Here is a 12002-nt window from a genome sequence, read left to right as displayed (position 1 = left end):
GGGAGGAGAGGATGAGTAAATAATCTTTTGTTTGCATTTCAAGTGTCTGTGCATCTGCCAGTTGATGCCATCCTTCCATCCTTTAATTGTCCCAGCAGAAATGCAATGAACATTGTCAGTAGCTGCAGCAAATTGGAGGGTAGTGATGGGGTTTGGGCGGGATGGGGAGTTACTGCTGGCAAAGCTAGTGTGAGAAAGAGAGGGAAAGTAAAAACAAAAACATTAAGAGAAAGTAAATGAAAATAGTTTATATGCCAGAAGACAATGCTCACTGTTATTATGGAAGCATTGAATTGCACAGCATAGGAGGACGTTCAGTCCATTGTGCTCTGCGGACTTAAAGAGCCACCTAATTGGTCCCACTCCCCTGCTGATAGCCCTGTGATTTTTTTTTTCCCCTTCAAGTATTATCCCATTTCTTTTTGAAAGTTGTTGAATTTGCTTATACTGTCCTTTTCAGGCATTCCAGATCATGATTCTGTGTGCGCGTGAAAAAATCTCCCTTGGCTCCCCTTTTGGGGAGAATTCGACCAGAATCCTGATGACCTTTTGTAATGCGAAGACTTTGCCTGTTTGGAAAGCACGATAGTTTGTTGTTCAAATTCTGTTGCGGCTTATTTTCCTTATGTAGATCGATGATAAGAGTCCACTATGAAATATGCTGTTTTATGACTCAATTAGGACATAGAAATTGCATCTTGCAATGAAATAATGAAATGAGATAAATGCAGATAGAAGTTCATAAATATTAATTGTACACCAGTGGCCTGTCTCTCTCCCCTGTGGCATTTCCTGTGGTGATATTATCAGACTATAGTGGAAGTTTCAAGCAGCTGCACTGTCTTGCATAGTAAGGGTATTGAAGAGCAACAGATTTGAAGAGCTTTGATCTCAACTTCTATTTTACTCTGAAGCCCATTGTTTTATTGTTTCATTTAGTGGGAGGGAGATAGGGTTTTGCAGTATTGTACAAAAATTTTAGTATTTAGTCCATAATAAATAGCTAATGGGCCACTTTCAAATTCAGGCATTGTGTAGTATTGGTATTCAGATTTTACTCAATGTTGTATTTCTCTACCAATATAACTGATATTGTGTATTGAGAAAGTCTCTTAATAACTATATGCAGTCTCAGAGACCTGTTTCAAGGAGTACTCATTTCACTTTAAGGAAAAACTAAAAGTCATGAGGACTAGTGTTCATCTAGGTGCCAAATCTAAGCATTCTCTCAAATTAGATTTTTTTTATTCATTCACGGGATGTGGGCTTTGTTGGTTGGGCATTTATTGCCCATACCTAGTTGCCCTTGAGAAAGTGGTGGTGAGCTGCCTTCTTGAACTGCTGCAGTTCATGTGGTGCAGATGCACCCACAGTGCTGTTACGGAGGGAGTTCCAGGATTTTGACCCAGCGACAGTGAAGGAATAGTGATAAATTTCCAAGTCAGGATGGTGAGTGACTTGGAGGGGAAATTCTAGGTGGTGGTGTACCCATCTAGCTGCTGCCTTAGTCCTTCTAGATGGTAGTAGTTGTGGGTTTGGAAGGTGAAACCACAGAATCTCAGTGCAGAAGAGGCCCTTCGGCCCATCGAGTCTGCACCGACATGTGAGAAACACCTGACCTACCTACCTAATCCCATTTACCAGCACTTGGCCCATAGCCTTGAATGTTATGACATGCCAAGTGCTCATCCAGGTACTTTTTAAAGGATGTGAGGCAACCCGCCTCCACCACCTTCTCAGGCAGCGCATTCCAGACTGTCACCGCCCTCTGGGTAAAAAGTTTTTCCTCACACCCCCTCCACCCCACCAAACATTGAACTTATGTCCCCTCGTGACTGACCCTTCAACTAAGGGGAACAGCTGCTCCCTTTCCACCCTGTCCATGCTTCTTACAATCTTGTACACCTCGATCAGGTCGCCCCTCAGTCTTCTTTGCTCCAACTAAAACAACCCAAGTCTATCTAACCTCTCTTCATAACTTAAATGTTTCATCCCAGGCAACATCCTGGTGAATTTCCTCTGCACTCCCTCCAGTGCAATCACATCCTTCCTATAATGTGGCGACCAGAACTGCACGCAGTACTCCAGCTGTGGCTTCACCAAGGTTCTACACAACTCCAACATGACCTCCCTACTTTTGTATGCCTCAATTGATAAAGGCAAGTGTCCCATATGCCTTTTTCACCACCTCACTAACATGCCCCTCCGCCTTCAGAGATCTGTGGACACACACACCAAGGTCCCTTTGTTCCTCAGAACTTCCTAATGTCATGCCGTTCATTGAATACTTCCTTGTCAAATTACTCATTCCAAAGTGTATCACCTCAGGGTTAAATTCCAACTGCCACTTATCTGCCCATTTGACCATCCCGCCTATATCTTCCTGTAGCCCAAGACACTCAACCTCACTGTTAACCACCTGGCCAGTCTTTGTGTCATCTGCAAACTTACCAATCCTACCCCCCACATAGTCACCTATGTCATTTATATAACTGATGAATAATAGGGGACCCACCACAGATCCCTGTGGTATGCCACTGGACACTGGCTTCCAGTCACTAAAGCATCCTTCTGTCATCACCCTCTGACTCCTACAACTAAGCCAATTTTGAATCCATCTTATCAAATTACCCAGTATCCCATGTGCATATGCCTTCTTTATAAGTCTCCCACGTGGGACCTTGTCAAAGGCTTTGCTGAAATCCATATAAACTACATCAACTGCACTACCCTCATCTACACACCTGGTCACCACCTCAAAATATTCAATTAAATTTGTTAGGCATGACCCCCCCCCCTCTGCCAAAGCCATGCTGACTATCCCTGATCAAACCTTGCCTCTGCAAGTGGAGATAGATTCTCTCCTTCAGAATTTTCTCCAATAGTTTCTCTACCACTGACGTGAGACTCACTGGCCTGTAGTTCCCTGGCTTATCTCTACAACCCTTCTTAAATAGTGGAACCACATTAGCTGTTCTCCAGTCCTCTGGCACCTCCCCCGTGGCCAGAGAGAGTTTAAAAGTTTGGGTCAGAGCACCTGCGATCTCCTTCCTTCCTCCCTCAGCAGTCTGGGACACAAATCATCCAGACCTGGAGATTTGTCCACTTTTAAGCCTGCCAACACCTCCAATACCTTGTCACTCCCGATATCAGTTTGCTCAAGAACCTCGCAGTCTCTCTCCCCGAATTCAATACCTTCATCCTCATTCTCTTGGGTGAAGACGGATGCAAAGTATTCGTTCAACACTCTCCTGATGTCCTCTGGCTCCACCCATAGATTGCCCCCTTGGTCCCTTATGGGCCCTACTCTTTCCCTGGTTATCCTCTTCCCATTGATATACTTATAGAAAATCTTGGGATTTTCCCTACTTTTACCAGCCAGAGCTTTCTCATATCCCCTCTTTGCTCTCCTAATTACTTTCTTAAGCTCCACCCTGCACTGTCTGTACTCCACTAATGCCTCTGCTGATTTGCTTCCCTTGTACCTGCTAAAAGCCTCTCTTTTCCTTCTCATCGTATCCTGAATATCTCTGGTCATCCATGGTTCTCTGGGCTTGTTAACTCCTTCCGATCACCCTAGAGGGAACATGTTGAGCCTGTACCCTCCCCATTTCCTTTTTGAACGCCCCCCCACTGCTCCTCTGTAGATTTCCCCACAAGTATCTGTTCCCAGTCTACCTTGGCCAGATCCTGCCTTTTTTTACTAAAATCTGCTCTCCCCCAATCCAAAACATTTTTTTGCAACTTGTCTATTTCTTTGTCCATAACAAGCTTAAATTGTACCATGTTGTGGTCGCTATCACTAAAATGCTCCCCCACCACCACCTCAGCCACCTGTCCGGCTTCATTCCCCATTCTTAATTAGCACATTCTCTTAGATAATATCACCACCTTTAACACGTCTTTGTTCCTTTGTCTGTGACATCTTTTGACTATCTGCTCCTATCACTGCTCGCTTGTCCCTACTACCACCCCCCCCCCCAAACTTCTCTCCCCCCACCCCACCCCCCACCTTAAACCAGCTTATATTTCACCCCTCTCCTAACTTTACTCAGTTCTGCCGAAGGGTCATGAGGACTCGAAACGTCAACTCTTTTCTTCTCCGCCGATGCTGCCAGACCTGCTGAGTTTTTCCAGGTAATTCTGTTTTTGTTTTGCATAAAATACTAGTTGTACCACAGCTAGAGTACTATGAACAGCTCTGGTCACTGTATTACAGGAAGAATGTGATCACACTAGTGAGGATACAGAGGAGATTTATGAAGGTATTGCTGGGATTTTTAACTATGAGAAAAGGTTGGATTGGCTGGGGTTGTTTTATTTGAATCAAAGGAGGCCAAGGGGAGTTTTAATTGAGGACCCAGGTAGAATCAGTAGGAAGGACCTATTTCCCTCACCAGGAGTTGAATTTTTTCATCCAGAGGATGGTGGGGTTTGAAACTCACTGCCTGTCAGGGTTGTAAAGGCAGAAATCCTACTTTCATTTAAAAAAAAATCCGGATGTGCTCTTGAAGTGCTGTAACCTACAGTGCTTTGTACCAGGAGGTGGAAAGTGAGATTAGAATGGTAGATTTTTTTCAGCCAGCACAGGCGTGTTAGGTAAAATGGTCTCCTTCATTGCCATAAACATTCTATGGTGGTTCTTTGGTTCAATAAGGAGTGTAGACGAGCATGCCAGGAGCAGCACAGGCTTACCTAAAATTTGCCAATCTGGAGAAGCTACTAAAAGCTGGACAAATCCAATATGGCCAATTACTGCCCCATCAATGTAGTCTGCATTGTCAGCAAAGTGATGGAGAGTGTCATTAACACTGCTATCAAGCAGCACTTACTGTCTGATTACCTGCTCACCAATACTCTGTTTGGGTTGTGCCAGTACCATTCAGTCCCAGACCTTATTACAGCTGTGATCCAAATATCGGCATAAGAATATCAGAAATAGGAGCAGGTGTAGACCATTCGGCCCCTTGATGCTGCGCTGCCATTCAATAGGATGGGCCAATTACTGTCCCATCAGTCTACTCTCGATCATCATAAAGTGATGGAAGGGGTCATCAACAGTGCTATCAAATGACACTTGCTTAGAAATAAACTGCTCACTGATGCTCAGTTTGGGTTCCGCCACGATTACTCGGCTCCTGACTCATTACAGCCTTGGTTCAAACATGGACAAAGCAGCTGAACTCCAGAGGTGGGAGTGACTGCCCTTAAGATCAAGGCTGCATTTGACAGGGTGTGGCATCAAGGAGCCCGAGCAAAACTGGAGTCAATGGGAACCGGGGAAAACTCTCCGCTTGCTGGAGTCATACCTAGCACAAAGGAAGGTTGTTGTGGTTGTTGGAGGTCAATCATCTCAGTTCTAGGACATCGCTGCGGGAGTTCCTCAGGGTAGTGTCCTCGGCCCAACCATCTTCAGTTGCTTCATCAATGACCTTCCTTACGAACATACAAAATAGGAGCAAAATTAGGCTATTCGGCTCCTTGAGCCTGCTCCTCCATTCATTTAAGATCATGGCTGATCTGTTTGTGGGTCAGCAGAGATGCAGATGCAGAGTTGTCCCATGAACTGTAATGATGCCTGCAGTAATCTTAAGCATTGAACTGGCATTGTAACAGTCAGATCAGCCCTGAAATGTGACTGCATGTTCTTGCTAGGAATGCTGACCTATGTGAATGGTGCTGTGCTATGCTGCTGCAATGGGAAACCCTTTTTGGAAATACCTAATTGCTGATGTTCTGACTGTGCTACAAGGAAACGGGACAAGTTGCTGGGGTGCTACGTGTATTTGCAGATTCCTGTCTGTAGCTAAGAATATAAGAAAAAGGAGCAGGAGTAGCCCATATGGCCTGTCGAGCCTGCTCCGCCATTCAATATGATCATGGCTGATCTTGGGCTTCAGTTCCACTTTCCCACCTACTCCCCATATCCCTTGATTCCCTAAGAGATCAAAATCTGTCTTTATCAGCATTAAATGTAGTCAATGCAGAGCATTCACAACCTTTCTGGGGCGGAGAATTCCGAAGATTCATAACTATTTGAGTGGAGAAATTTCTCCTCATCTCAGTCCTATATGAACAGTCCCTTATCCTGAGACTCTGCCCCGTTCTGGATTCCCCAGCCAGGGAAACAATCTTTGTGTCTACCTTGTCAAGCAAGTCCGCTTCAAAATCTCAAATTTTCAATGAGATCACCTGTGTCATTCTTCTAATTCCATTGAGTATAGACCTAATTTACTTAGCCTGTCATCATAAGATAACCCTTTCATCCCAGGGACCAATCTAGTGAAGCTTTAGTGTACTGTCTCCAATAAAAGTATTTCCTTCCTTTAAATATGGAGATCAAAACTGTGCACAGTACTCCAAGTATGGCCTCACCAAAGCCCTGTACGATTGTAGCAAAACTATTCTTTCACTCCAACTCCCTTGCAGTAAAGGTCTACATGCCATAGCTTTTTATTTGGACTTCGTAATTCTGTACTTCATCAGCCATAACAAATGCTGTCAGTTGGTTGTGATGTCTTTTATGGTTTTCCAGAAATATTCTCAATTTTTGAGCCTCCCAACGCCTTTGCTTCACCCTGTTTATTTGAATTACATGCACTCTTTCTCTCCCACCACTAGAGTACTCCCTAGACCAGCCTTAGTCTGTATGTGGAGTTGTGATTGATAAGACAACTAGTATTTATATAGGGCCTTCAATATAGAGAAACAACCCAAAAAGGGAGATGTTGGAATGGATTTTGAAAGAGATGAGATTTAAAGATGACCTTGGAGGAATAGGAGTGGGGTTTAGGAAGAGTATCCTAGACTGGGGCTAGGTGTCTGAAGTTATGATCCCCAGTGGTGAGAAAGAAGCATGAAGGGATGCAGAAGAGGCTGGAGGCAGAGGAATAGAGTTTGAGAGAAGAGTTGGGTATCGATAGGGAAGATGGGGAGGGGCAAGGTCATGAGATTTAAACATGATTTTTAAAAATATATTTCGGGCCAACTGGGAACTAGGGAACCAATGTAGGTTGGTCAGTGAGAGGAGGGATAAATAGTCAAACTGGACTTGGTGTGGGGTAAGATAGAGCAGCAGAATTTTTAATTTGGTTCCGAAGAAGAATCATATTCGACTCGAAACGTTAGCTTTGTTTCTCTTTCCTCAGATGCTGCCAGATCTGGCGAGTTTTCCCACATTTTCTCTCTTGATTTCAGATTTCCAGTATCTACAGTATTTTGCTTTATTTTAGAATTTTTAATTAGCTGTTTTATACAGGATTGGAGCCAGGAGAGTCTAAAGGTGGCAAAGGTAGGAATGAAGGTTTCAACAGCAAAAGAGCTGAGGTGGCAGATGCAGGTGGAACTAGATAATATTGGTAATAGGAGAGGATTATGGGATCAGAAGTTAAGCTGGGAATCAGTTAGGACACCAAAGTTTAAGTCCACCTGGGCTATACTATGGAAGATCATCAAAAAGTAAAAGAAAAATGGGCGGCTTAGTGTGTATTTAAATTACAAAATTATCATTGGTACAAAGTGGTTTCTAATGCTAAATTTATGTAATATAAATCTGGAATTCCGGCCTGCCCTCATACTGGAGTGAAGCAGGGTGAGAATGCTACCTCTGGGGAGTCTGCTCTGCTTCACTTCACTTTCGTTCCAGATGAGGTCTTAATTCCAGATTTAGGCTGCATTTGTAGTATTTCTGGATTATCGGTGTAAAATGAAACCACTTAGCACTGAAGCTGCAGTTGTAGGATAAATGCACCCTTGATGGGAGGAATTTGAGATATGGCATAAAGAACATCTGAAGCATAAATTGAGCGATAAAAGCGAACTGTTGGTAAATGCATTGAGCAAAGGAAAGGGCATAATGACTTAGTATCTTTCAGTGTTTTAAATCCCATGGTTAAGAAGCTGTTTTCTCTTGCTTTGGAAATACCATAATTCCTGTAACATGCCGGTATTTAAAATTTTGGATTTAATTCATGCCAAAATGATTAAAACTAGACAGCAATGCCCCTTTTTATAGTTTTGATTGAATACGCTAAATGTAAGCCAATGTTTTTCCATATACATCTCTTAAGAAAAATCTCTCTCTTTAAAAGAAACACATGACTCCAGTTGTTTGTAGTTTCCGATATCCATAGCATTGCAAAAACAGACCATAACAAACGCTGACCAACATGGCATGTGGTTATTGGTGCCTATAATTAAAATTCTTCATAGTTTTATGGTTGTGTTTTCAGTTTTATTTTTGAAACGTTGTTCTGGGATTTTTTTGAAATTCATTTTGGACCTTTGAAAACTGGATTAAAAATTGGGAGAGGGAATCGAAACACTTGGTGGGAATCAGGAAACATTCTTATGGTACGAGAAAGGCTATATTTCAGCTTTTAATAATACTGTATCATCAGTATTATTTCTTAGCGGCTTCTCTGTATGACTGTACATTAGGACTTAACTGATTTTTATTTTGTTTTAATTCATACAATGAAGAGCAATCCAAATCTCAACTACCTTGATATTATACCTGATGAGGATACAAGAAATGTGACTGTCATATTTGATGATCTCTGGAAACACTTACAAAACAAATGGGAAGCCGCTATCCCCCAAAATATGGAGTCTTGAGGTTTTTCTTGTGATTACTGGTTCTGGAAAGCCATGCAACTTTTGTTCAACTCGTTCTACAATTAGACAATTAACGCAAACTACCAATAAGACCAGTGTGATGCTTCTACTCGACTACAAAAGCTAACCTATTAGTGTGACTGTTTATATTCAATCCTGAACATTTATCCAGACATACACACTCCCAAATATCCATGTGCTATTATAACTAGCCTAACTGGCCCTTATCAGTATATGGATATCCCTGTTTAAAGCACGTTCTAATAGCATGTTTTTGCTTTAGTGTAGTTTGTAAATAACAGAACTTCCCTGAATAGCGCTGCCTCTATTTTCCTTTTAGAGCAGTTGCTGAGCATCTGCCAAGAGCTGCATTGTAATTGTGCATGTTCAATCTATTTTTTAAACACACCACCGCTTCACTCGCTGCCTCCTCCCAACCACACCCCCCATTCCCTCCCACTCACTGCTCCCCTTTCCTGGCCCCCTGTCTGCTTCTCACTCACTCATTCATGGGCAGTGAGGGGTTGGTGAGTGGGAGGAAGCAAGGGGGCGACAAGTGGGGGAGAGAGTGAGGGGGTCAGGAGGGGCAAGGAGCAAATGGGAAGGAGGGAAGCAGTGGGAGGGAGCAAGAGGGTGGCAGGAGGTGGGTAGTAGCAAGGAAGAATAGAAAGAATATCAAGTTAGTAAGAATAATGAATTGCTATACTATAGTATGGAAAGTTAGTTGGAGTAGCAAGTAGGAGGATGACTTTGGAGCCAGTTAGGTTCGAGGCAGTCAATAGGTTTTTAACGTAAAAAGTTACAAGTCAGGAATGTAACCCATCCTTATGTTTTCTCACAGGAAAGTGATTTTTCCTTTAGCATGTTTTCATTTAGCATGCCATTTTTTAAGAAACAAATTAAGAATGCTAAACAAGAGATAGCTGTACTCCAGAATGTTCTGTAATGTGTCAAGCCATGGGCTCATTCGAAGACTATCCTGAAGATTTAGATTTGGGAATCTATCTAACTGAGTGAGGGGTGCACAATTTAAATTTAGAAAAATATTGAGCTGCAGCTGCCAGAAACCTAATTGAGAAAATGGTCACATTTGAGATTAACATTCCCATGTCCTTAGTAAATTCACTGCAGAGTTTTCTTAATTCAGGAAAGTATGGAATACTTATATCATTGGTAGTTGTTATTAAAGGTTTGATTGTTGAAGACTTTGTGCTTGGGCAGTGGTGGCCTCAGTTGTTATGCAGATTGATGGGATTTTGTGAATCCAGGAACTGTTTGCATTTCAAATACAGGTTAAGTAAGCAGGAGAAAAATCAGTTTTAACTGGTCGATGATGAGGTGTAAAAAAAGGTGAAAATTGAAAGAAACGTTGAGCTGGATTTTATAGGCCATTGGCTGTTAATAGGCTGGAGGTGGGATTTCTGCCCCTCAGGGACAGGAAGTCCTGCCTCAGGGAGCTGCCAGCCAACCTGATGGCCAGCAGCGCCAGGCAGTCCCCAATGGAGATCGTCGCTGGAGCCAGTCACTAATATAAGTTGGGTGGGGGTTGATTTTGCTGTTTCAGGCTGGCAGGCCCCAATGAGAGGAATGGTGGCAGGGTGGGGGGCAGGTTTGAGAGGTCAGGAGGGAGGGCAAAGGGGAATGTGATCTTGGGGGGAGGGGGTGGGTGGCGCGTGGCGTCTCTTATGCATGAGGTACCCCCGCCCTTTCCTGACACCAACCTGCGTAGCTAAAGCTGCCGGACTGCCCGCTTGGTGTGGCCTCCCCATTCTGTGGGTAAAGTAGCAGTGGAGGGCGGGGTGAGGCCTAAGGGTGGGCGAGCTACCTACCTGACCCCTCCACTGCACCCTATAAAATTTCATACAGGCCTCAGGCAGGTGACGGGAAGACCCAAGCGCTGGATTTTAGAACACCCCCCCCCCCCCCCCCCCCCCCCCCCCACCACCTGCCTTCAGTGCTGTCGGCGGGGGAGTGTAAAATCTAGCCCATGGGCTGGTGGATGCTGAAGCATGCACAAAACTTTATTTCAGTTTTTAAAAACAGTAAATGCTGGAAATGCTCAGTGGGCCAGGCAGCATCAGAGAAAGAGTTAATGTTTCAGGTCCATGACCATTCATCAGAGTTGGGAAAAGTTAGGTTTTGAGGGAGAGGGTGGGCTTCTAGTCGCCTGTCATTTTAATTCTCCACTTTGCTCCCACTCTGACTTTCTGTCCTTGGCCTCTTGCTGTGTTCCAGTGAAGCTCAATGGAAGCACAAGAAATAGTAATCTCAGTTTCTGATTTGGCACTTTCCAGCCTTCTGAACTCAACACTTAGTTCAACAATTTTGGACAGTAATCTCTCCCTCCGTTTTTTCCTTGGCTGGTTTTCATTTCACTCCTTGTTTCTGGATTTTAGAATTTTCTGGATTTTTTCAGACCCATTGGCAGGAGACCAAACTGCCTACTTCTCCTAATTTGTATGTTCTTTCTCATTTTTGCTTTCAGATGACCTTTTTCCATTCACTCTTCCTCTAGACACGTCTTTTATTTCTTTACTTGTCCCATTATCACTCTCTGTGGCCATGCATCACCAGTTTACTTAATCTGTTCTGTCTCCCATTTTATCACTCACCTTCCCTTTTGTTCTCTTTTACACTGTCCCCCTTTCAGTGCGCCTTTCACACAGGCTGGCTGTTAATTGGCCAGCCAATGTGAAATCGCAGGCGGTGGCCCATTTCCTGACTGCTCCCAGGCCTGCTGACCACGCCTGCATGCCGAACTCAAAATCCTGCCCTATGTCTCTAATATAGTTCCTTACTATGATAAGGGAGGCAAAGTTTGAATGCACCTTTAGGCCATGGTCAGCTAATATTTTGTGTCTACTGTATAGATAGCAGATTGGTTATCACTACTATGAGATTTCAATGTTGCAATTTCTGGGATAAAAGATAAAGCAATAGTGAAATAGGTATCTAAATTTTTCTGTAAGGTAACATGGCTTGAATGTTGTGGCACAATGGATATTTATTGTTTTATCCATTTCTTTCAACTCTGCTATAGTAAGACTGGCAAATGAGATGCTGCATGATATAAAGATTCAGTTTAAGTAGAATGGGGGCAGAGAGGCAAACCTCATGTGGTTTACCATCTTGCAGCCATACAAATGCCAAAAATTGACTTCTGTTGGGATTGTTTCATGCTGTTTATTTCATCAGTGAAACTTTACTAGTCAAATTTTCTGAGCTTTTGTCGGAAGGCTACGTATTCAAAGAAGTTAATAGTGAACAAACCTAATTTCCACCCTCCCCTCTACCCCTTCCCAAGAAACTGGTCTTCACCACGAACATTGACTTTGGTAAAGTAAAACGGGCATGATGTAAACTGGCTGCCAATTCACCATGAGCCC

At 43.4% G+C, this 12002-nt stretch overlaps 1 protein-coding gene across 3 annotated transcripts in view; it reads left to right on the top strand.

Annotated features, from left to right (window-relative positions):
• The window catches only part of mtrr (5-methyltetrahydrofolate-homocysteine methyltransferase reductase), a 119241-nt gene that overhangs the window by 73448 nt on the left and 33791 nt on the right, over positions 1–12002 (top strand). The window lies entirely within an intron of this gene.

Source organism: Cetorhinus maximus, chromosome 3 (assembly GCF_964194155.1).
Source record: "Cetorhinus maximus chromosome 3, sCetMax3.hap1.1, whole genome shotgun sequence".
Taxonomy (NCBI): domain Eukaryota; kingdom Metazoa; phylum Chordata; class Chondrichthyes; order Lamniformes; family Cetorhinidae; genus Cetorhinus; species Cetorhinus maximus.
The sequence above is the reverse complement of the archived record's forward strand: the minus strand, read 5'-3'. Positions and strand labels throughout refer to the sequence as shown.